Below are 27,553 nucleotides of genomic sequence, written 5' to 3'. Positions count from 1 at the left end.
ACCTGCCAGCTCTATGTTGATAATGTCGTCGTTCAGCCACGACTCCGTGAAGCATAAGATATTAAAGTTTTGAATGTCCCGGTGGTATTTTAATCTTCCATGTGGGTCATCAATTTTATTTTCCAAAGATTGCACCTTTGCTAACAGAATGGAAGGTAGTAAGGGTTTATTTGATCGCCTACGAATTCTCAGAAGGCAGCCCAGCCTCCGGGCCCTTTTCCCCCGCCTTCTCTTCACGCAAATGACAGGGATCAAGGCCTGTTCCCTGGTAAGCAGCATATCATTCACGTCGGGGCTCGTCGGACTCGTTAAAGGGAAAAAAAGGATTCTGCCAATCCGTGGTGAGTTATTTTCAGTCATAAGAGACGGTAGCAGCAACATTATGTACAAAATAAGTAAAAAAATAAGTTACAAACAACGCAAAGAAACAAACAAAAAAATACAATTTGTTAGGAATATGTAAAACTTCTTCTTTGTTCTCCTGCGCCATCTTGCGACTGCACTTGAAGAAACTTTGAAAGTTCTTGAAATGTTCCGTATTGACTGACCTTAATGTCTGTTCTTGCCATAATATGGACTTGGTCTTTTGTAAACCACCCAGTGGAGGCTCCTCAGAGGAGGAAGGGGAGGACCAAAAAAGTTATCATTTTTCAAATGAAATCAAATATTATTGGTCACAAACACATGGTTAGCAGATGTTAATGTGAGTGTAGCGAAATGCTTGTGCTTCTAGTTCCGACAGTGCACTAATATCTAACATGTAATCTAACAAATTCACAACAACTACCTTATACACACAAATGTAATGGGATGGAATAAGAATATTTGCATATAAATATATGTATGCGCGATGGCCGTGCGGCATAGGCAAGATTCAATAGATGGTATATATTACAGTATATACATATGAGTTGAGTAATGTAGAATATGTAAACATTATTAAAGTGCCATTATATAAAGTGACTAGTGATACCTTTATTAAAGTGTCCAGTGATTTGAGTCTATTTTGGCAGGAGCCTCTCTATGTTAGTGATGGCTGTTTAACAGTTTGATGGCCTTGAGATAGAAGCTGTTTTTCAGTCTCTTTCTCCCAGCTTTGATGCACCTGTACTGACATCACCTTCTGGATGATAGCGGGGTGAACAGGCAGTGGCTCGGGTGGTTGTTTTCCTTGATGATCTTTTTGGCCTTCCTGTGACATTGGGTGGTGTAGGTGTCCTGGAGGGCAGGTAGATTGCCCCCGGTGATGCGTTATGCAGACCGCACTACCCTCTGAAGAGCCTTGCAGTTGAGGGCGGTGCAGTTGCCGTACCAGGCGGTGATACAGCCCGACAGGATGCTCTCGATTGTGCATCGTTAAAGGTTTGTGAGGGTTTTAGGTGACAAGCCAAATTTCTTCGGCCTCTTGATGTTGAAGAGGCACTGTTGCGCCTTCTTCACCACGCTGTCAGTGTGGGTGGACCATTTCAGTTTGTCCGTGATGTGTACGCCGAGGAACTTAAAACTTTCCACCTTCTCCACTTCTGTCCTGTCGATGTGGATAAGGGGGTGCTCCCTCTGCTGTTTCCTGAAGTCCACGATCATCTCCTTTGTTTGGGTTTAGATAAAACTATGTTAAATATATTCATGTCACCAAATATTGATTAAATTACACTTTTTTACAATGAAGGTCAACAGTAACTTCAACAGCACTGTCTGGGGTAGCACCATGGTGCAGCCGGAGGACAGCTAGCTTCCGTCCTCCTCTGGCTACATTGACTTGACTACTAAACCTAGGAGGCTCGTAGGCCTCACCCCCTTCCATAGACATTCATGGTAATTATGACCACTTCCGGAGAACATCCTCCAACCAATCAAAGCTTTTGCAGTATGAACTGACATGTTGTCCAACCAATCAGAGCATTTGGACCAGAGAATGAACCTATTGTTGTGTTGGGATTGTGCCACAGAACATTTTGGGGGTTCTATTGTTGAGAACCTTGGTGACATTGTTGGATAGACATGACAAATAAAAAGTGATAAATCAGTTGTAAAAAGGATTTATATGGGCTTTGATGGGACCAGTTTTTCCTAATCAAGTTTTAAAATATATATATTTTTAATTAAATATATTATTCAATTCAAATGTGTTTGTTTTTTCAAATTACAGGAGACTGTTTGTTGTTTCCTTGATTTCATAACTTAATTTTTGTGTCCAGTTAGTGCAATTTATTTCAATGTACCTTGCTAACTTCAGTAGCGAGCTAGCTACCAGCGCGAGGGTCCAGTTTTCTGTGTCAGAAGGGCCAACGCAGAAGAAAAAGTTGTGGACACGGTGTACACGGAAAAGGTGCGTATTAAAAGCAAGGGTCGACTTCTACCTGAGATCAGTTTCATGGAGAAGGATGAAAAGGTGAGAGCGTTCAGTACCACCTGACGTCAAAAGTATAGCTGGTTAACGGGGAGCTTTTCATCAAGCCGCCTGTATTGCTGGCCTGCTGGTCTGCGTTTTTGGGCATGCAATCATTTGCTTTTAGAGGACACGACGAGATGGAAAGTTCCGCCGACAAGCGCAACAACAAGCAGCTTGCAGCGGTAATTGCACGTTACGATGCTTTACTTGCTTAACATACCGAACTTTCGACTGTCTTTTATGGGATGTCGAAAAGAATTCCGAATGATGTGATTGCTTCCATCGCATCATCCATTAAACGATTATCGAGAGAGTTTGACGCAGCGTGCGCTCAAATTGGCTTTCCACTTTCCTCCGGTATTTATTTAGCAAAGATAATAACACATAATCACTCCGGGCAGACACAAGCAAAAACGAATTATATAAATGTTGTAGCAGCCTAGGCTACACCTAAACATTAGAAATCTGACATGCTGTATGGGATGAAAACGAGACTATTTTTCAGTCTCATCAAACTGTAGTCTACTATTAAGAGCAGCTGCATACAGCCTATGCGCCCTGTCAATCTGGTCAGGATAAACTAATTGGTAACGTTATGTATTTATTATAGTCCATTTGTGTGTCAGGAGAAAATGTAATTGTGATCAAATTGAGTTTATATTCAAAATTGGGCTGGCTAGGATGCCTATACGTTTTTAATCCATAATGCTTAACTGGAATTAATGAATCAACATAATAGTGATGACGGTTGTGAGCAAATGTTTTGTAAGGCCTACAGTTGCTTAGGCCTGCATGATGAAAACATGCATAAAGCAAGCTCAGCCCTGTGAGTTATATTGTCTATCAGTTGTTTTCTATGTGTCTAGGTAGAGGAAATCCCCCTCCTAATCTAGACTAAATATAATTTATATGAACAAATTTAAGGTAGCTGCAGTTTGACAGGGTTTTCACCCCCACTGGTCCAGGAGTTTGTTTCAGGAGTTAAAAAAAAAAACTTGATTAGGAAAAACTGATGTCATCATAGCCCATATAAAACCCCTTTACAACTGATTAATCACTGTACCTTATAGGGTCCAGAGTTTTCCTATTTAGGTTATCATATAAGGGACAATTTTCCCCACCGCTCTGGGACCTATGGTGCCACCAGTCTGCTTGCAGTTATCAGTTGTCATTAGGCATGTGAATGATCAGGGCTTTATTCAGGAACGTTTCTTGGGTTACTTTGATGTGTCAAGTGGACGAGATGCGCAGTCTGTGTTTGACTTCATAGTTGTCCAAACCTACGATGGTGCAGCTGTAATGGAATGTATCTGCTATTTGACTACTCCACTCCACTACCTTTGTCAACTTTCTCCTGACATGAACTGAAGCCACATCTCATATGCCCAACTCATCCACTGGCACATTGGATGTTTCCCCTCCTAGCACTGTGAGTACCCCTATACATTTTTTGTCATTACTGTATGTAGAGTCAATCACAAACACAATCACATTATTACACATCAATTATTTTACTCCTTGCTTGGACTAACTCATTCTTAGCTCTTTTGTCTAACTGTGTAGTCTGTTGTGTTATTGTTTTTTGTGTTCCCTGTCAAATCCTATCCTGCACTGGTCAAGCCTCTGAACAACTCAACTCATGCCTCATACCCTCATTCAATCACTGCTGTGATCCCTTTCCAACACTGTAAGTAGCCCTCTCATGTTTTCATTAAATGCTTTAGGTTAAAATAATAATTGGTCTTTGATGATTTTTGAAACACACCTTGTCATCTCTGTGCGTTACGCACCTATACCGTGGGTCATCCTCCTCAATTTTCAAGTCACCAGCCTCCACTGATACCACCCCTACCTTGTCACAACACAACTGATAGGCTCAAACGCATTAACATGGAAAGAAATTCCACAGATTAACTTTTAACAAGGCACACCTGTTAATTGAAATGCATTCCAGGTGACTACCTCATGAAGCTGGTTGAGAGAATGCCAAGAGTGTGCAAAGCTGTCATTAAGGCAAACGGTGGCTTTTTGAAGAATCTCAAATATAACTATTTAAAAAATGCAGACTTTTCTGGTTACTACATGAATCCATATGTGTTACTTCACAATTCTGATGTCTTCACTTTTATTCTACAATGTAGAAAACAGCAAAAATAAACAAATACCCTGGCAATGAGTAGGTACTTTTGACTGGTACTGTATGTGTTATAAATGACCAAAGGGGTCTGACTTTAAAGTGTCACGTGATACAGTCTTTATCGATGTGTCATGAATGACCGAAGGTGTCTCACTTCAAATGAAGTATTACAGGACACTACATAAGGTGTCAATGAATAGGTTATTCATGTTCTGATGATTTATGAAAGACAGCCACAAAGTCGTAATCATGGCAAAATTCTGCGCATTTCAACGATTTCTCTTCTTAACATATGAATTTTAAACCTAACCCTAACTAATGAAGGACAAGGTTGATGCATATGGGCGGAAGTGTCTGGGAACGCGATTAGGTTGAATGCGACTAACATGACTTTACTTCAGATCGTGGGCCACCCTTTACTAAAGTACATGTTTATATCATATTTGACACAAGTGGCTTATGTGACATTTGACATCACACAGTTATGTCACATGTATGAACCCTTTATAAAGCATGACATATGGTCATAGATGCTTTGTAACACATTAATACAAGTATTTATGAAGGCATTAGGAAGGCTTTATAAATAATTTAATGCGGGACCGATACAGGTTTGGGAGGACTGACCTCAGCAATAGATAAAAAAATCTTTATAAAACAGACTTGGAAGCATGTGTGCGCTTGTGTACACGTAGGGTATTCTCATTGTAGACACAAAACAATGCCCCGTGACATTTGTCAATCATTGATGACTCAATTTTTTTAAAAAGGCACCCACACATCTGAGCTGACTTGGTGCAGGTGCATGGTAACAGTTGAATGAGATGAGGGAAAAAAAGAAGAAACCCGCACACTGCTCTTGCTACAGTAGCATCAGTGCTCTTTATTAAGTTACATGTATCGGCCTCGAGGTCTTCGTTAGAGCTTTTTATTTTCTCTCAAAGTCATCCTTCTGCTTCCACTATGGCTCTGTTTCAATGACACAGGTGTCAGGAAAAATGGTTGTTTCATATTTCAGTAGAATATGAATCACTTCCTTTCTATTTAGTTGAGTGCAACACCCAATAACAAAATCACTTGCCTATTGGGACACTTCTGACCGCAAAAAAAAGTGTCCCAACTTCCCTGTCTAGTCCCTAGGGTCATCATGGTCACGACAGAGATTGCAGATATATACAGAGTTGCTGAGATACAGAGTGGAATCCACATCATGTGATGAGTAACACTTCCATTTCATCTTTTCATACCAAAGGTACACTATATATAGAAGAGTATGTGGAGTATCTCCAGTATCTGGAGCGGTGTAAAGCCTGCCTTCATTGGTCTCTGGAGATGTGGAAACACATTCTCTGGAGTGATGAATCACGCTTCACCATCTGGCAGTCAGGCTAGGCCCCTTAGTTCCAGTGAAGGGAAATCTTAACGCCACATCATACAATGACAGTTTGGAAGCTTCTGTGTTACCAACTTGGTGGCAACAGTTTCAGCATGACAATGCCCCGGTGCACAAAGTCACCTCGGCAGGTGGTTAGACTGTTGGGCCAGTAACTAAAAGGTTGCTAGATCGAATCCCTGAGCTGACAAGGTAAAAAAAAAAAATCTGCCCCTGAACAAGGCAGTTAACCCAATACTCCTAGGCTGTCTTTGTAAATAAGAACTGACTTGCCTAGTTAAATAAAGGTTCAAAAACAAAATGTAAAAACATAGAACATCTTTGGGATGACTTGGAACCCCAACTGCGAGTCGGGCCTAATCGCCCAACATCAGTGCCCGACCTCCCTAATGCTCTTGTGGCTGAATGGAAGCAAGTCCCCTCAGCAATGTTCCAACATCTAGTGGAAAGCCTTCCCAGCAAAGAAGAGGCTGTTGTAGCAGCAAAGGGGGGACCAACTCCATGTTAATCCCCATTTTTGAATATGATGTTCGACTAGCAGGTGTCCACATACTTTTGGTCATGTAGTGTATTCATGTAGTGTACTAGCCAATTGCCCTGTCCACAGCAGAGCAGCTGACTCATATATACCACCGGAAGGCTTGAGTCCCTGAGAGGAACAATGTGAGGAGTGAATCCTGGCATCACGTCTGGCCACCTGACCATAGCGTCAGTCTGGACCCAAAGTAACCAATCAGACCACATTTTGGACCCAAAAGAACCAATCAGACAACAGCCTGGACCCAAAGGAACCAATAAGACCACCTTCTGGACCAAAGGGAACCAATCAGACCAATCCGACCGCAGCCTGGACCCAAAGGAGACAATTAGCTCCTCTCCGAGTCCATAATTAAGGGAGTCTTCTTCCTTTGGCCTTCTTTCGCTCAGTGTTCTGTGCCAGGGGAGTTTCTCCTGAATGTTGACTTTGATTCCTGGACTGGTCTATTGTCTGAATGGGTCCCTTGGTCCTTATGGAAGACAAACAGAATGTAAAACAGCATAGTAAAACATTTGACTATATCTATTGTTATTCTTTCTGAACCGGTTATTATTTTCTCACTTTCTTACTTCTTTTGAGTAGTGATTTTTCTACATACATACGTCAGTGCTCAAACTCTGTCCTCCCCCTCAAAAACAGGAAGTCTTTCTAGTGAAGAGAAACATTGACCAAGCAGCACCTTGCCTCCCCTCTGGCTTCCTGAGAATGCTGGGAGGAAACTGGCCGCAGGGGCAGAGTGGGAGAAAAACTGTGACTTCAGCACATATTTCTGCCTCTCAGGCAGGACCTGAGACACCACACACACACATATGCATTCACAGCACGCACGCACGCACGTACACATGCACACACACAGTGCCCATGCATGTATAGTACGGCATACACACACACGTGAGCGCGCGACCTGGCCAGATGCCCTCTGGACTACCTCTCTCTCTGCCAGTCGTTTATCACGGCCCAGGGAAGAGAGAAAGAGGGGAGAGAGCAGGCCCCAGATTGACTGGATTTTATTTTATTTTTTTGGGGGGGGGGGGTTGACTTGTGTTTTGTTTAAAGAGTTGAGAGCAACTCGCTGCTAACTCAGCATAAATTGCTGGCAGCTTGGGCTGGGAGTTTTCATGTTTTTATTTCTGTTTTTTTTTTCTCAGATCTGGAGAAATTAGGTTGGGAACACTAGGTACACACTCACACAGTACCACAGACATATAGAACATGAGTACAGCACATACAACACATTGATTATACACATAGCAATACTAACCATAAATATGTGACCAACATTTCTTCAACATGTGACTCTTTAAATAATCCACCTTCAAATCAATATTGATCAAATCAAATCACAACTTTTGTCACCTACGCTGAATACAACTGGTGTAGGCTTTACCATGAAATGTTTGCCTACGAGCCCTTCCCAACGGTGCAGAGTTTAAAAAATAAGAATAAAAAGAAAAATAGTAACACAAGGAATAAAATACACAAGAATGAAGCTATATACATGGAGTAGCAATACCAGATCAATGTGCAGAGGTACGAGGTATTTGAGATATGAACATGAAGGCAGGGTAAAGTGACTAGGCATCAGGATAGATAATAATAAGAGTAAAATAAAGAATAGCAGCAGCAAAAGATGAGTGATCAAACTAGACTTAAACAGACCCCTTTAGTTTAAAAGAACTTCATCCAATAGCCTACCTTGCTGACTGTCTGAGCTTTTCACTCTCTTGCCCCACATCTCTTGATCTCTCCTCATTTATCTAAACACAGCAAACTCCTGCTTCCTGTTGGAATCACATGACTGCTAGATCATTCCGTGGAACATTGTGAATATTCTGAAATGTTCTTAGAAGCAAACTGTTTTTTGTTCGAGGCTATGTTTTAACATACTGTACATATTGTACTTTTGTCATGTTGCACAATAGGCCCTACTGTGGTTTCCCCATAAATGTTCTAGGATTACAAAAGTGCAGTTTTTATTTTCAGAGTGATTTCAATGTTTTTAACTCAAAAGCCACTTTAATGCATCATGGATTCACATTCACAGTTCCAGATGGATCGAGGCAAAATGCTCTCCTCCGTTTTCAGATGTGTCTAGTGTTGCCATCTTGTGGGCGTTTATTGAAACAACAAGCACTACAGACCCACACATGGGTACTGAACTAAAAATAGTTTAATTGAGAATCTTCCTTTAGAATGCTTTCCCAGAATTCTGTCTGGGAAACTGGCCCAAAATGTTTGGTGGACTGTTATGTCAATAGTTATGTTTCCATCCATTTGGATCAGATCTTCATGCAAATATTCTAAAATATCACAAATAAAATATGTGTGTTTTCCCACCAGTGGTGTTTCAAACAAACGGATTTGTGAATAAAAGTCAGTGATGGGTGACGACATAGTGCACACAAGAAAATGTACCTTTTTGCTTAAGTTTCCAGTTACCGAAAAAAAATCTGAAATTCAATGTGTTTCCATCACATTTTCAACTACTTATAGTTGTCACAAAAACTGTTGCGTTAAATAGAAAATGTGTCTACTCTGGTCTTGACACGTGTGCTCTAGCCAATGGATGGATGATGGAAGTAGAATGGATAAGAGCGAGAATATTTTAACTTGTCAAATGGTAGTCAAGCATCAATCAACATGTCACCAACATAATACCGTTGATATTCATTGGAAAGCAGCATCAAGATCACCTTTCAACACCCTGTGAAGTTCATCATAATTCATTTAATCATCGCGTGACTTCAAGTTTACTTCGATATTATGGTTATTATATAAATATTAAAGGCCTTTCCGCAAGATCCCACCATGTCAAACGAACACATTATATCAAAAAGAAAGGAGGACCAAGGCACTCTTCATATAATTAATTAAGATGCCTTTATTTGTATGGCATGTTCAATAGAAATAAAGTTTTAAAAATCTGATGCGTTTCGGCTGCATGGCCTTGGTCAGGGAGTACAAAGAAATAATACAATGTCCTCTTTTGAACAGCTTTTCCAATTAGCCCTAATTGGAAGAGGGGGAGTGGTTACAAAATTGATTGGACAGACCTAGGAAGCAATACTATACACATTAAAAAGTGAAATACTGTAGCTATGTTATCATAAAAATACAACTCCAAGCTAGAAGTATCAGAACACTTAGAAAGGTAGTTCTAACCTTAAATATGACTGATAGAAGTGTCAAGAATAAGAAAGCAATATATTCCATAGTACACTAGAACACAGCAAAACATGAACAACAACAGTCTAAACAGAGCTGAGGGAAAATGAGCTAAATGTCCACTAGATGACAGCAAATGGACCTATCACGACCCTACAGGAAGGGGGAGAAATCCATATCTTCATTTAAACCAGGATATCTGCTAAATGACTTAAATGTAAATGTAAATGTAAACCAGGATATTTAGTGGCCAGTCGTTTGTAAATCCAAAACCTTTCCCTTTGGTTTAGCTGTTTCAGACGGTCCCCTTTTCTAATAGAGGCCGGAATATGATCAATACCCATAGCTTGTAGGTTGGCAGGGTTGCCATGGTGTAAGGACTTGTAGTGTCTTGCCATGGGGTAGTCTTCATTGCCTACCCGAATGGCGTACTTGTGTTCCGCTAAGCGGTCTTGAAGGCTTCTCTTTGTCCGTCCAATGTAGAACACCTTGCACTGTGGACATTCCAATCTGTAGATGACATGAGTGGTTTTGCAGTTAATGAAATGCTCGACGTAATACTTCATTTTGGAAGCTGTGTCAACAAAATACTTCTTCTGTGCAATATTTCTGCAATGGTTGCACTGGTTACATTTAAAAGAGCCGTTGGGTTTGTGGTTTAGCCAAGTTGTTTGAGAGTCACCAGGAAGATAACTGTGGACTAATTTGTCATTTAGGGTAGGACATCTCTTAAAGCTTATGACTGGTGGCTCAGGAAATACTTGGCATAGTAGTGTATCACTTTGGATGATTCCCAATTATTTTGAATTATTCTTTTAATGTTCTCTGCTTCAGTGCTGTATTTTGTAACAAAATACACTCTCTGATGTATCACGAGGCACTCTCCTTCACAACAAGTTCTCTCTGTCAAGTAATCCAACCCTTATACCGGCATCTTTCAGGACCTGAACGCTGTAGCCCCGATTCAAGAAGATTATTCTCCAATTCAGTAGATTTGACACTGTAGTCTGTTTCCTGATCGCAAATTCTGCGGACTCTTTGGAATTGGCCATATGGAATATTGTCTTCTACGGATATATTATATGTTGGCATTATTCAAATTGTACCGAAACTACCTGTTTCCATCACAGCTGTCCGATATTGTTTTATATGTTATGACTTTACTCGCATAAAAAATATGGATGGAATTATTCAAATTATCTTGCTCTTTTGTCGATAACAATATTATAATGGAGGCTATATATGCGCTGTAGCCAACAGCATGCAGATATAATTGTTGGCTAGAGCGCATGTGCCATTACCAGAGTGGGCACATTTGCTAAATAAATAACGCAACGTTTTTTGTGAAAAAAGAAAACTTCAGTAGTGTTGAAATGCGAATAATTTTTATTTTATTTTATTCGGTACATCGGAATTTAATTTTAATGTGCGCTATGTCGTCACGGACATACTTTTACTACCGAGGTAAAGACAGTTTCAAATTGGAGATCCGACGGATATTCGCGCTTTCAAACCACTTGAGCCACAGACTCCAATGTTGGAAAAATTGAGCACAACATTGCACAGGTCTTATTTTGACGATATGGACATTAATTCCCTTTCCAAAGCTAATAAACGTGGAAATGTGAGCAGCATTTTGTATTCCAAGTTGAATTAGTTAGGGAGTGTAAACAAAGTACAAACTTTTTTTTACATTCAAATTTCAAAAGCTCCTTGGCCATGTGACCCTTTAGTTTGTACATTTTCATCTCACATGGTTTTACATGAATTTTTTCAAATTTAGAATTTCAATAGCTCTTTGGTCATGTGACCTAGTGACTTCAAACAAGGTTCAGAATGTCCCCTAAATGGGCCTACATATTGCACACCCGTTAGTTTGTCCATTTTCATCTCACATGTATTTACATGAATTTTTCAAAATCTCCAAGGAGCTACTGAAATTTTACATTTAGAAAAATCCATGTGGGTCTGTGGGTGTTTATGCCTATAAAGTGCCAACTCAATTCTACCACTGACTAGTCTCTCATGCCCCTATGAATGGGGACACAGGGCAATAGTTTTGAATCTAAACCAGACTTTTTTACTGGAGTACACTATCCCCTAATTGGGGCTCTTTTCTTGGCACACAGTAGCAGTTTACCAGATAAGAAGTCAAGAAGATCAAAAAGTAGATTGTTGTAAGGGTGTATTACATCCTGTGCTGCCCCATTGTCATATCCATTCTGGATTCTGACTGGTAAAATCATAGCTGAGAAATGCCTCTATGTATGTGTTTACATTTTCCGCCAAGACAGAACCGCCAAAGGGGGTGGAGTTGCAATCTACTGCAGAGACAGCCTGCAGAGTTCTGTCATGCTATCCAGGTCTGTGCCCAAACAGTTTGAGCTTCTACTTTTAAAAATCCACCTTTCCAGAAATAAATCTCTCACTGATGCCGCTTGTTACAGATCCCAATCAACCCCCAGCTGTGCCCTGGACACCATATGTGAATTAATTGCCCCCCGTTTATCTTCAGAGTTTGTACTGTTAGGTGACCTACACTGGGATATGCTTAACACCCCAGCTGTCCTACAATCTAAGATAGATGCCCTCAATCTCACTCAAATTATCATGGAACCTACCAGGTACAACCCCAAATCCGTAAACTCGGATATATCATAGATATTTATTATTATTTTTTAAAATTTTACCTTTATTTAACCAGGCAAGTCCGTTAAGAACATATTCTTATTTTCAATGACGGCCTGGGAACAGTGGGTTAACTGCCTGTTCAGGGGCAGAACGACAGATTTGTACCTTGTCAGCTCGGGGGTTTGAACTCGCAACCTTCCGGTTACTAGTCCAACGCTCTAACCACTAGGCTACGCTGCCGCCCCAAAATATCATCCTGACCAACCTGTCCTCTAAATACACCTCTGCTGTCTTCAACCAGGATCTCAGCGATCACTGCCTCATTGCCTGCGTCCGCAATGCGTCCGCGGTCAAACGACCGTCATCCCTGTCAAACTCTCCCTAAAACACTTCAGCGAGCAGGCCTTTCTAATCGACCTGGCCCGGGTATCCTGGAAAGATATTGACCTCATCCCGTCAGTAGAGGATGCCGGGTAATTCTTTAAAAGTGCTTTCCTCGCCATCTTAAATAAGCATGCCCTATTCAAAAAATGTAGAACCAGGAACAGATATAGCCCTTGGTTCACTGCAGACCTGACTGCCCTTGACCAGCACAAAAAACATCCTGTAGCGTACTGCATTAGCATCAAATAGCCCCGCGATATGAAACTTTTCAGGGAAGTTAGGAACCAATATACACAGGCAGTTAGGAAAGCAAAGGCTAGCTTTTTCAAACAGAAATATGCATTCTGTAGAACAAACGCCAGTCCATGGAGAATAAGAGCACCTCCTCCCAGCTGCCCACTGCACTGAGGCTAGGGAACACTGTCACCACCGATAAATCTACGATTATCGAGAATTTCAATAAGCATTTTTCTACGGCTGGCCTTGATTTCCACCTGGCTACCCCTACCCGGTCAACAGCTCTGCACCCTCCACAGCAACTTGCCCAAGCCTCCCCCATTTCTCCTTCAACCAAATCCAGATAGCTGATGTTCTGAAAGAGCTGCAAAATCTGGACCCCTACAAATCACCTGGGTTAGACAATCTGGACCCTCTCTTTCTAAAATTATCCGCCGCAATTATTTCAACATCTATTACTAGCCTGCTCAACCTCTCTTTCTTATCATCTGAGATTCCCAAAGATTGGAAAGCTGCCGCGGTCTTCCCCCTCTTCAAAGGGGAAGACACTCTAGACCCAAACAGTTTCAGACCTATATCTATCCTACCCTGCCTTTCTAAGGTCTTCGAAAGCCAAGTTAACAAACAGATCACCATTTCGAATCCCACCGTACCTTCTCCACTATGCAATCTGGTTTCCGAGCTGGTTATGGGTGCACCTCAGCCACGCTCACGGTCCTAAACGATATCATAATCTCCATCGACAAAAGACAATACTGTGCAGCCGTATCCATCGACCTGACTAAGGCTTTCGACTCTGTCAATCACCGCATTCTTATCGGCAGACTCGACAGCCTTGATTTCTCAAGTTACTGCCTCGCCTGGTTCACCAACTACTTCTCAGATAGAGTTCAGTGTGTCAAATGGGAGGGCCTGTTGTCCGGACCTCTGCCAGTCTCTATGGGTGTGCCACAGGGTTCAATTCTCAGGCCGACTGTTTTCTCTGTATACATCAATGATGTCGCTCTTGCAGCTGGTGATTCTCTGATCCACCTCTACGCAGACGACACCATTTTGTATACTTCTGGCCTTTCTTTGGGCACTGTGTTAACTAACCTCCAGATGAGCTTCAATGCCATACAACTCTCCTTCCGTGGCCTCCAACTGCTCTTAAATGCAAGTAAAACTAAATGCATGCTCTTCAACCGATCGCTGCCCGCATCTGCCCACCCGCCTAGCATCACTACTCTGGACGGGAATTTGTGGACAACTACAAATACCTAGGTGTCTGGTTAGACTGTAAAATCTCCTTCCAGACTCATATTGAGCATTTCCAATCCAAAATTAAATCTAGAATCGGCTTCCTATTTCGCAACAAAGCATCCTTCACTCATGCTGCCAAACATACCCTCGTAAAACTGACTATCCTACCGATCCTTGACTTCGATGATGTCATTTACAAAATAGCCTCCAACACTCTACTCAGCAAATTGGATGCAGTCTATGCAGTGCCATCTGTTTTGTCACCAAAGCACCATATACTATCCACCACTGCGACCTGCATGCTGTTGATGCCTGGCCCTCACTTCATATTCGTCGCCAAACCCACTGGCTCCAGGTCATCTATAAGTCTTTGTGAGGTAAAGCCCCACCTTATCTCAGCTCACTGGTCACCATATCAGCACCCACACATAGCACGCGCTCCAGCAGGTATATTTCACTGGTCATCCCCAAAGTCAATTCCTCCTTTGGCTGCCTTTCCTTCCAGTTCTCTGTTGCCAATGACTGGAACAAATTGCAAAAATCACTGAAGCTGGAGACTCATATCTCCCTCACTATCTTTAAGACGTAGTGACTCAGAGCTTCTAAATGGTGGAAAATAAACTGTAGTTGGAGGAAACATGAGGAAGTAATGACTCAGCGCTTCTATCTTTAAGCATCAGCTATCAGAGCAGCTTACAGACCATTGCACCTGTACATAGCCCATCTGTAAACAGCCCATCCAACTACCTCATCCCCATATTGTTATTTATATATGTTTTTTATTTTTTGCTCCTTTGCACTGCAGTATCTCTACTTGCACTTTCATCTTTTGCACATCTATCTCTCCAGTGTTTATTTGCGAAATTGTAATTATTTTACCTGGTTGATTAAAGGTATGTGGGAATATGTCCATCCTACTTGTAGTTTTGGTATATGGAATATATATGCATATATCATAAATTGCTATTGCAAATAGAAGTATTATGTTCAGCAACTGTCATTTTCGGATATTATTTTGACAAACACACTTTGGTGCTTACAATTAATTCTCTATTGTCATAGATCTGGTGGAAACTGTCATCTGTGATCTTTGTGATATGACTTTCTTTAAGCACAAATGGACAAACTATCACTTAATATTTTTTTCTTCAAGTCTACAAACGCTCTACATTTATTCACTCAGTGATAAGGTTGGACCCTATATGCTACTTTTATTATTGTCCTGTAAATGGTTCAGTGGCTATAATTTAGGCTGTGTAGAATGAAATGACCTCTACTAATAAATTACTACTAGATTATAGTGATAAGGAAAACAGCATACAAATTTGGCTTGTGTATCCATTTGCCTATAACTAATCATAATTACATTTATTTTTACATAAAAAAGAGAATACTTCAAAATGAGAAGATCCTGCCATGGAAAAGATGAGTGGGCGGACATAAAGTGGAAAGGAGGGGATATAACTCACACCATATAGCAGGACACCTTCATCTGTGGGGTCTTTGTAATGCAGCTTTGACAGTTATATTCTCAATAATGAATGGTTAGCTGTTATGTGACAATTACGTCAAAAATGCTATTTTATTTTTTGGTGTAGATGGCCAAGGAAGTTGCACAGAACTTCCCCAACATCCCCTCCCAAACTGATATGGAACCTTCAAAAATACATGGAGATAACTGCGAAAAGAAATGTCTGAGGATATACTAAAAATGTCTGGTATGTAATGACATTTAATTCAAAGTAAATGTCAATTCTTTATTTTTATGTAGCTGTGTGGGACAGCCATATGTTCAGTTCATGTCTATGATTTCAGAGTTCAACAAAGCCAACAACTACTTCATGTGTGCCACTGATAAAGAACCTGGATGTGGCCCAAAGACTGACTGGGTTAGTAACTTTATTTAACATGTTTATAATCTTTTGACAACAGTGACGGCATGTAAGACAATTTATGATATTACACAATGGATGGCTAATTCGTCATTCATCATTACTGCATTGATATTTGATATAATTTATAACGTGCTACATTTAGTTTCGGATTGAATGTTTTGCATGCCAACGGTGGTTCCATGTGCTGTGCCTAGGAATGAAGACAAAGGAGTTCAGCAGAGTAAAGAACTGGAAGTGCAGTCTTTGTTGTTGATAATGTATGCCATTCCCCATCCACACTGAAGAGGCTCTGAAAGGTACATCAACCAGGGATCAAGAGAAAGTTAACACTGTTAAATGTTTCATACTTAATTGAAGTTAAGTGTCTGTTGATGTCACGACTTCCGTCACCGGCTTTCTAGCTGCTACCGATCCACGTTTCTTTTTCCATTTGTCATGTCTTGATTGTACACACCTGGTTCCCATTACATTATTATTATTTCCCTATTTAACCCTCTGGTTCTCATTATGTTTTGTGCTTGATTGTTCCCGGTTCTGTGTTAGTCTGTTGTGTTAGGGTTTGTGATCTCTGCGTGTATTTATTTTTGCAGATTATTTCTCCTGAGTAAAAGTACGTTATTTTACTCAGTTCTGTGTCCTGCGCCTGACTCCGTTCTCACCTCTGCACAGCTAACACATGACAGAATCAAGCACCATTTTAATGGAGTCAGCAGGTGCACCCAGTCCTCCGGTACCAGTAGAAGAACGTGTCCAGCAGCACGCGACGATGCCCCAACATCTTGGCCCAGCCATGGATCGCATGCTGCTCACCCATGGAGCGATGGGGATAAAGGGGGTTTTCCCCACAACCCCATCAACTTCACTCCAACCAACACCACAACCCACACCGCTGTCCACCCCTCCGTCATCTGGACCCAGTGGGATTCGGCTCTCGTCCCCGAGCGCATATGATGGGACGGCTGCCGGGTGCCAGGGGTTCCTGTTCCAGTTGGAGCTCTACCATGGCGACCGTCCACCCGACTCCCTCGGGAAACGAGAGCGTGTCCGCCGTCATCTCCTGTCTGTCAGGGAAAGCACTTGAGTGGGCATAGACTCAGCGTTGGTCCGCTATGAGGATTTCACCCGCCGCTTCCGAGCGGTCTTCGATCATCCACCTGAGGGGAGAGCGGCGGGGGAACGCTTGTTCCATCTCAGACAGGGGATGAGGATCACACAGGAATTCGCACTGGACTTCCTGGCTGCCAGCGCGGGATGGAATGAGAGGGCCCTGAAAGACCATTACCGATTTAGTCTACTTGAGGACGTTCGTCGGGAGCTGGCCTGCAGGGACACCACCCTTACCCTCGACCAGCTGGTGGATTTATCCATCCGGCTGGATAACCTGTTGGCCACCCGCGGACGTCTGGACCGGGGTGCGTCCATTCCATCCCCCAGCACCTCCGATCCTACACTTATGGAGCTGGGAGGTGCTGCTCTAAGGATGACCGGAGGAGGGGGCTGTTTCTTGCACTACCTGTGACTGCAGAGGACACACTGCTGGTCGGTGCTGGAGAGGTTCCCCAGGATGTCGAGGCAGCAGGCAGGGCACTGGTGGATCATCCCAGGTGAGTATGCACCCAACTCACCCAGAGCTTCCTGTTGCGCACATGTGTATATCTATAGAATTTCCTGAGATTTCCCAGCATAAGGCGCTAGTAGATTCAGGCTCAGCTGGGAATTTTATTGACAGGTCGTTTGCTCTTAGATTAGGGATCCCTATTGTTCCTGTTGATATGCGCTTCACTGTACATTCCTTAGATAGCTGTCCTTTAGGGTCGGGCCTGATTAGGGAGGTCACAGCTCCATTATGTATGATAATGCAGGAGGGCCATAAGGAGAGAATTAGTGTCTTCCTGATCAATTCTCCTCCATTTCCTGTGGTGTTGGGGCTTCCCTGGTTGGCTTATCATGACCCCACTATTTTGTGGCAACAGAAGGCTCTCAAGGGATGGTCACGTCAATGTTCAGGGAGATATATAGGTGTTTCCATAGGTGTAACTACGGTGGAGAGTCCAGGTCTCCACCATGCACATCCCCTCTGAATATGCCGATTTAGCACCCCATCGATGGGGGGGGGTTGTGTGATAAATCTCCTGGCAGACGCAGCACTTCCCAGGAGTCAGGTGCATCCTCTGTCACAGGAGAAGACGGCGGCTATGGAAACCTATGTCACCAAATCTCTGGGACAGGGATACATTTTCCTTTATGGTTGATATTAACAACAAAATGAGATATCTGTCTCTCTCACTGTTAAATACTGTGGAAAAATAAAAAACTATGAAAATAGGTACTTAGACCTACCAATTATTGTAGATAAATATTAAAGAAAAGGGTAAACACAACACTGGACTGAACCCCCTAATTGTAAAACTAATATTAATGTACAACAATATAGAAGATACATGACTAGAGGTTATGCAATATGGGTGTATATCCACTGCATGCTTCTTAGGTGTGTATTTGACATGACCAAGGAGCTATTGTAAATTTGAAACTATGAAAAATATACGTGACACCTCATGATTTTACAGTACAAACAAGATTGTGCAATATAGAAGGGTTGTCAGCAGACATTAGGTCACATGACCAAGGAGCTATTGAAATTTTACATGCAAAAATAAGTTAAAAAATCCATTTAAAACCATGTGAGACAAACTAAAGGGTCCGCAATGTGTAGAGCCACTTCGTGGACATTCTGAACCTTGTTTGAAGTCACCAGGTCACATGACCAAGGAGCTATTGAAATTCTACATTTGGAAAAATTAATGTAAAACTATGCGAGATAAAAATGGACAAACTAAAGGGTGTGCAATATAGAAGGGTAGTCATTGGACATTCTGAACCTTGTTTGAAGTCATCAGGTCACATGACCAAGGAGCTATTGAAATTCTACATTGAAAAATTAATGTAAAACCATGTGAGATGAAAATGGACAAACTAAAAGGTGTGCAATGTGTGTCTATGCCATCGGGTTAGCTACATCCAGTTTTGAAAGTGTTTGGAGTAATGGTTAAAGAGCTATTGAAATAAAAAATGTGATTTGTCACTATGTTGACGGTCCCTAACTGCTGTTGGTGGACGTAAGGAAAACCTGAAACTGTCTTTACCTCAGAACTTTACTGTCAATTTGATGGAAACAACACTTGTGGGAAAGTGCGCAAATTATGTTTATACGGATTTTCGAATATTCACATGAAAATATGTCGCCAATTGGATGGATATTTAGTGAATAACACCACAGTGTAACCAGAATGTACAAATAAAGGAACTACTTTAAATATTTGCCCTTCTATTCCCATAAACTCCAATGGTCAGGGGGGTAGCATACCATTTCCCCCAACTCTCTTGCAACAATAGCTTAACTTTGCATATGTTATATGTAGCTAATTGTAATAATGTGTTAATGGATACAGTACATACATTGTATTTCAAGAATATATTCTTAATCCGCAAAAAAAATGAGAAATAGGGGATAGACCAGTAACTCTCTTTACCATGAGTCCACTGATTACACTCTGGGTTGGGTTTTTCAATCAATCAAAATACAAACGCAACACTGAAAGGGCGAACCACCACATTTAACCATGGCAAGGTGACTGGGAACATGGACGTGTACACGCAGACCAGCTATGACCTTCGTAAGGCAATCAAATAGGCAAAACAACAGTACAGGGGACAAAATGGAGGTGCATTTCAACGGCCCAGACAGGAGACGTATGTGGCAGGGACTCCACACAATCACAGATTATAAAGTGAAAGCCAGCCATGTAGCCGACTCCCTCGCCTGGCTCCTGGACAAGCTAAACACCTTCTTCGCCCACTTCAAGGAAAAAAACATTGCGTGTGGTCTCGTTCTCCATGGCTGTCGTGAGTGAATCATTTATGCTCTCAAGGCTGCAGGCCAGACGAGATCCCAAGGCGCATCCTCAGAGCATGTGCAGTCCAGCTGGCTGGAGTGTTCATGGACAATCTCTCTATATCCAACTGTTGTCCCCACTTTTTTCAAGATGTTCACCATTGTTTCTATACCCAAGAAAGCAGGTAACTGAACTAAGTGCGTTGAGGTGCTAGTTAAGGATCATATCACCTCCACCTTACCCAAGCTCATCATTAAGCTCAGGGCCCTGGGTCTGAACCCAACCCTGTACAACTGGGTCCTCGATTTCCTGACTGGCCGACCCCAGGTAGTAAAGGTAGGTAACAACACCCCCGCCACGCTGATCCTCAACAAAAAGCCCCACGGTGCGTGCTCAGCCTCCTCTTGTACTCCCTGTTCACCCATGACTACTTGGCCACACTCATGTCCAACTCAATCATCAAGTTTGCTGATGCACAACAGTGGTTGGCCTGATTACCAACAACGACGAGACGGCCTACAGGGAGGAGGTGAGAACCCTGGCGGAGTGGTGCCAGGAAAATAACCTCTCCCTCAACATGAACTAAATGAAGGAGATGATCGTAGGTTACAGGAGACAGCAGAGAGAGCCCGCCCCCATCCACATCGACGGGGCCACAGTGGATAGGGTCAAAATCTTCAAGTTGCTCAGCGTGCACATCACTGAGGACCTACGACGGTCCCTCCACACCGATAGCATGGTGAAGAAGGAGCAAGAGCGCCTCTTCAACCTCAGCAGGCTGAGTAAATTCGGCGTGGCACTTAAGGCCCTCACAAACTTCTACATATGCTCCATTGAGAGTATTCTGTCGGGCTGTTGTGTTATTAGAATTGCTTTATTTAACCTTTATCTAAATAGGCAAGTCAGTTCAGAATAAATTATTATTTACAATGGCGGCCTATCCCGGCCAAACCCTCCCCTAACCTGGACGACGTTGGGCCAATTGTGCGCCACCCTATGGACTCTTGATCACGCCCGGTTGTGATACAGCCCGGGATCAAACCAGGGTCTGTAGTGACGCCTCTAGCACTGAGATGCCACTGTGCCACTCGGGAGCCAAAATCACCACCTGGTACGGCAACTGGACTGCCCACAACCACAGGGCTCTCCAGAGGGTGGTGCGGTCAGCCCAATGCATCACTTGGGGGCACACTGTCTGCCCTCTAGGACATCTACAGCACCCGGTGTCACAGAAAGGCCAAGAACATCATCAAAGACCTCAGCCACCCGGGCCACAGCCTCTTCACCCCCGCTACCATCTAGAAGGCGGAGACAGTACAGGTGCATCAAAGCTGGGACCGAGAAACTGATAAGCAGCTTCTATCTCCAGGCCATGAGACTTTTAAACAGTCGCTACTAGCCAACCTCTCCCCAGTACCCTGCCCTGAACGTTAGTCACTGTTACTGTTTTACCCACTTTACATGTATATACTGTATTCTAGTCAAGGCTCATCCTATATAACTACTGCTGTACACACATTTTCTATTCATACACTGTCCATACTGTCTATATTTACCATTATATATGCCAAGGGCATGCCTCCCTTGGCACGCTCTCCATGAGTGTTACTACACATTCTTATTGTCTGTTTGAGTATGTGAATGAAAAGTATAAACCTAGTGATATTTGTTCCTGAGATCTGATATTGCCATCTGTTGAAGTCTTGCCATTGCCATCTGTTGAAGCGTTCCTGGAGCTGAAGATAACGTATGGAAATAATTTAGGCCTATGGCGATTTGTGCCTGTCTTGTGACACAGAAAATGAAAATAAATAGTTTTTTGCACCCTGATATTGTTGTCTGATTCCCATGCTCCACTCCTTGATGTAAATAACCTGTTCTGTGCAGCTTAGTCCAGAGGACCTCACCTCACGTATATGTATGTGTGTATATGTGTATATATATATATATATATATATATATATATATAAAAAGGTGCAGTATGGCTAAAGAAATAGTATTTTATGTGTATTTTCCCCCACGTTACACACCCACGGCCATGTCTCACTTTAACACTTCACATCAAATGTTATTTCTCACATGCTTCAGAAACAACAGGTGTCGACTAACAGTGAAATGCTTACTTGCGGGCCCCTCCCAACAATGCAGAGAGATAATAGAAAACTAATAATGAGAAATTAATACACAACGAGTAATGATAACATGGCTATATACACGGGGTACCACTACCGAGTCGATGTGCAGGGGTAAGAGGTAATTGAGGTAGATATGCACATATAGGCAGGGATAAAGTGACTAGGCAACGGGATAGATTAAACAGTAGCAGCAGCGCATGTGTCAAACGAGTCAATGAAGATAGTCCGGGTAGCTATTTAACTATTAGCAGTCTTATGGCTTGGGGGTACAAGCTGCTCAGGGTCTTGTTGGTTCCAGACTTGATACATCGATACCGCTTGCCGTGCGGTAGCAGAGAAAACAGTCTATGACTTGGGTGGCTGGGGTCTTTGTTGATTTTCAGGGCCTTCCTCTGACACCACCTGGTATAGAGGTCCTGGATGGCAGGGAACCTGGCCCCGGTGGTTTACTGGGCCGTACTCATTACCGTTTGTACCGCCTTAGATGCTGAGCAGTTGCCATACCAAGCAATGATGCAGCTAGTCCAGATGCTCTCCACTGTGCAACTATAGACATTTTGGAGGATCTGAGGGCCCATGTCAAATCCTTTCAGCCTCCTTAGCGGGAAGAGGCGTTGTCGTGCCTTCTTCACGACTGTGTTGGTGTGTGGGGACCATGATAATTCCTTAGTGATGTGGACACCGAGGATCTTGAAGCTCTTGACCTGGGGGTGTGCTTGGCCGTCTTGTTTCCTGTAGTCCACGATCACCGCCTTTGTCTTGCTAATTTTGATGAAGTTGGTGTCCTGGCACCACACACTGTGGTGTGCCCACTTGCATAAATATTTAAATACACTCACACAGTCAGGAATCGTGAATTTGCCCAAAGTGTGGAAATGCTGGATACAAGGATAAAGCAGACTAATTCTATACTTTAAAAGTTTTAATAGACAAACAGGTGCAACTGGAGACAGACACGATCCTCAGAGGCTTGCATCAATCTACTCCAGAGTGAAGGACAAACGTCTCGTTATATGCTCATTCCTTATCTGTTCGTTCCCTCAGTTCCAGGCCCATACCATAACAACAGTCAGAGCTGGGTCAGAGTGAACCATAGATTATTCGATCATTTGGACGGGCCTTTAGCTGAGTTACAGCCACCAGCCTCAGGAGAAGGTCTCTCAGGGTGCTAAGTCTTGAGTTATGGTGACATTTAACCTCAGAGGGGGTCATCCAGAGGCCACTAATAGATTTAATGGGCAACTACAATGTTGATCCTGACCACACCCACACACACACACACACAACTATGTGTTACTATACTTGTGAGGATTTTTGGGGACCAGCAATTGATTCCCGTTAAAAAAAACTATTTTCCTTAACCCTAATCCTAATGATAACTCCGGACCCTAAACCTAACCCTAATTTGAAAGCTAATTCTAACGCTAAACCTAAGTCAGAAATAGCCTTTTTAAGGCCGACAAAATGTCCTCACTTGTCTGAATATCTGTTGGTTTACTCTTCTTGTAAGGACTTCTGTTACTCACAAGTATAGTAAAACATGCACACACTCAACACCCACCCTCCTTCCCAGCTTCAATGGCTCTGTCTCCTCAGATGAGTTTGGCAAGGTGCTGGTGGATATGGTGATGACTGCAGTCAGAGGCGGAAAAGTCGAATGGAATAGAACTGAACCGAAACAAACTGAATGTTACAGTAAGTCAGTTTGCTCTCTTCCTGTCTGTCTCAACTGTCAGCCGGAGCCCATCCAGACCCTGATCCCACTGAGCATTCCCAATGCCAACACCAGGAGGCTTAACGTGCAGAGAGCCACTCGGGAGTACGAGGCTGAGTACAGTATGTGCAAGTGTAAAGAGCTCTACGCAAACGGAGCCGAAGGAGATCAGTTTGTGTCGCGTTCCAGAAATTCAGCCGCACAAATGCACAGACCTCCTTTGGCTCTGTTTGCGTAGACCCCTTAAAACCTGACACAACAGGGGCACTCTGGCCCTGCTGGATGGGAAGTGCACAAATGCAGGCCAGGCACAGCCACAGTTATACAACTGAATGCATTCAACTGAAATGTGTCTTCGGCAATTAACCCAACCCCTTTGAATCAAAGAGGTGTGGGGGGCTGCCGTAATCAACAACCACAGCACACAAGGAACAGTGGGTTAACTGCCTTGCTCAGGGGCAGAACGACATTTTTTGTTTTACCTTGTCAGCTCGGGATTCAATCCAGCAACCTTTCGGCTATTGGCCCACCACTCTAACCACTAGGCTACCTGCAGCCCCATTAACACTCCTACACACACATGCACTTTAAACATTGTTTTCTTCTTCAGATAAGGATACTAAAACCCCAGTGGAGTGTTCCTCAGGAGGTGATCTGGTCGTGTTGGGCAGCAGTGAAGGAAAACGTACTAGGATCTGCAGCTGCAACACACAGGGCTTCAACTGGCGCCACCTGCAGGGGAAACACAGTCAGTGAAGACTACTGCTGAACACACGTTTTGATGACGCAGCACAACAAACTGACAAGCGTATTTATGTCGACAAAGTCAGAAAGGAGTTCAAATACATATTTGACACACTTGTTGGCACGCATGCACACGCACTCACGCCACACGCGCACACAAAAATGCCTATTTAATTTTGTGATGCCTATTTAAAATTGTATCGACTCCCATGAAATAGGCCATGAAGTAGGCCTCTTTGTGTTCTACAAAGAAACATTTTTCCAATAAAGTTGGACCTCTTAAGTGCATCAAAACATGATCCAATGACATTACGCACGATACGTTCCTCGTAATCTCAACAACGTGTTCACTGGTGGACTGTGAACTGGAGTAGCCCAGTCTGACTGATCATCTAACAAGAAAAATGAGGCCGTCTTGTGGCTAACAGTGGTTAATATAATTCATACGGTCCTTCGAGACCTTAGGTACAGTATGTTACTGATCATAATGAATATCTTTCAGAACCTCATAATCTTGGGAATTTAGGAAAACGGAGACGGAGACAGCCATATAACATCTTTGAAAGGCTAATGTGTTTTATCCCATTGAAATTAATAAACCAAAACCTATCATTATGGTTTGGCACTCATAATATTATGATCCAAACTTCAGGAAACAAAACTGTATCTAGAACCATAATAGTCTCATATTTAAATATATATATATAAGCAGTTGAATACATTGTTAGAGTCTCCATAAAGAAGTTATGCTCTTTTTTTTCTACTAAGGAAGTGTAACTAACGACACTGGAGGGCCGTACACAGTACATTTAGCGAGAACAAAAAATATGCCATTAAATCTTCTCACCCCCTCGGTATCACAAACAGAAAAAGATAACTAACATTTCAAACTAATTTTCCAAAACCAGAGGAATCTTTCATGTATCCTCCTTTCCAAATATGCATGAAACCATTAAAAGTAATCCGAAACAGTCTTGTTCCCTTATCTAAAACACAGTTCTCTACTGCTGTGTGTCTTTCCACTTTGGCCAACTTCAAATAGTGTTGGGTAAAGTATGTATTAATGGTGTAATAACTCATCTTTAAAAACATGGCCACATTCCAAGCAGCTACGCCAGTGGAAATGAGAAACAGATGGAGCTGAAGCTTCAGAGAGAGATAGCGAGAGAGAGAGAGAGAGAGAGAGAGAGAGAGAAAGGGGGCGGGGGGGGGAATTGAGATCTGGACAGGACATGGAGACTGATGAATGAATGTGCTTGAGATTCCAAATATGGTTTATCTTAACATGGACAGGGGGTAAAGAAGATAGAATAGAGCGATATCAAGACCTCATAAATGACGGTTGCAGTATGTAGTAATCTTTGGCTAACATTAAGTATGCATACAAAGAGAGCTTTCTTTCGATACGAACATATTTGGGCATTACCTCTCACATAGGCATGTTTATCGTTTGGCACAAGTCTGAACTGGTAACAGCAGATAGATTGAGCAAACTAGAACCAGACAGGCCAGGTCAAAAATATTTTCCTGATCCTCTCTGGTCCTCTCCCGCTGGTCTCTGTGTCCTGCTGGATATAGCCTGAATAACGATTTATCTGGGGTTTCACAACCAAAAGGATTGAAAGTGACAATGGATGTTGAGGTGGCAGAACGATAGCATCTCGCCATTGTTTTTACCCTGTGTTCATGACAGTACTGATACACAGACTTATGCTGCGTATGGCCTGCACACACACACACGTATGGTACACACACACACACACACACGCACGCACACACACGCACGCACAGACACGTTCCTTTCACAACCACAGGGTAATAACCCTGTTACTACATAGCACTTCACTGTCAAGGCCATTTTCCCTTTGGTAAAGCCTCTGCTAACAACCACAAATGTCCTGCCCCATTTTGTGACTTTGTGTATATATGCTTCCATCAGAGAGCTGTGAACAAAGCTATTAGCACTGGGCTAATGTTCCTCGATCCTGCTCTCACAATGGGTAGAAGGGACTTGAGATGAACTGTGATATTTGCCTAGCTCAGCTGGCTTGGATTTGCCTGTTTGCTCTCGGATTTAAATTGAGTCATTTACCGTCAACACTGCAGGCATGACTGGAGATCCTTGCGCCTGAGCCAAGCTTGTTAAACAAACAGTGGTGGAGTGGTGGAGAGCGGAGAGAAGGGGAGGATAGAGAAGGGAGAGAGCGAGAGAGAGAGAGAGAGAGAGAGAGAGAGAGAGAGAGAGAGAGAGAGAGAGAGAGAGAGAGAGAGAGAGAGAGAGAGAGACAGAGAGAGAGAGAGAAAGTGAGAAAATGTGGGGGTGTCGAAGTGTCATTCTGCTTAAAAAAGCAATACGAGTGCTGGCTGCCACAGTTGCACAGTAATACCTCAAATGAACTGCAGTCCAGCAGCATACCTTAAAAGTGTGTGTTTATAACACTTTTAAAACACTGGCATGAGATGTCGTAGGCGAGCTTTGCAATGTGATCACTTCTCCATTGCTGTAATGGTTAGGTATGCATGAGACAGAATATGAGGGTGATAAGACTGAGTTGCTTATCTTGTTTCAATAGACTCTCTCTCTCCTTAAAAGCCACATACACTATTGGCATCAGTCATCAACCTTGTTCTCTCTCTCTCTCTTCACTCAAACTCTATTGTTCTTTCCTCTTGTAATTCCATGCCATCTATCTCTCATATCCAGTGGCTCTCCCTTCCTCTCTCTCTCTCTCTCTCTCTCTCTCTCTCTCTCTCCATCGCTTCCCCTCTCAAGGGTCTGACCTACAGTTTGTTTTTCAAAAATAACACCATCGATCCTCCCTCCCTTTATCGCAAAAAAAGAAAGACACAGAGCATAGAGGGAGAGAGAGGGAGGAATGTGTGATGGATGAATACCTAGTCGACAGCAGCTAGGGGGGGTGGCCCCTGGCCCTCAGGATGTCAGGATAATAGAGTAAAGCTTTGAGCCCCCATTCAGCTTAGAGAGACCCTATTCACCGCCGACAGCACCCCAGCCTCGAGCCATTATCTTAGGTTAAAATGTTTTGTTC

The 27,553-nt window shown here is 42.8% G+C and overlaps 1 long non-coding RNA gene across 2 annotated transcripts; it reads left to right on the top strand.

Moving 5' to 3' along the window:
- The first annotated feature begins 1,565 nt into the window (after positions 1 to 1,565).
- LOC118387872 (uncharacterized) lies at positions 1,566 to 21,749 on the top strand. 2 transcript variants are annotated; one of them, XR_004826462.2, is made up of 6 exons: positions 1,566 to 3,821; positions 4,013 to 4,079; positions 15,718 to 15,837; positions 15,935 to 16,008; positions 16,209 to 16,310; positions 16,605 to 21,749. It is a non-coding gene; the product is annotated as an uncharacterized LOC118387872 (long non-coding RNA). The 2 variants fall into 2 exon arrangements; XR_004826463.2 differs by having other exon boundaries at positions 1,568 to 3,821; positions 16,684 to 21,749.
- Positions 21,750 to 27,553: the final 5,804 nt, after the last annotated feature.

This window comes from Oncorhynchus keta, chromosome 9 (assembly GCF_023373465.1).
Source record: "Oncorhynchus keta strain PuntledgeMale-10-30-2019 chromosome 9, Oket_V2, whole genome shotgun sequence".
NCBI classification, from domain to species: Eukaryota; Metazoa; Chordata; class Actinopteri; order Salmoniformes; family Salmonidae; genus Oncorhynchus; species Oncorhynchus keta.
This window is presented reverse-complemented; position numbering and strand designations above follow the sequence as displayed.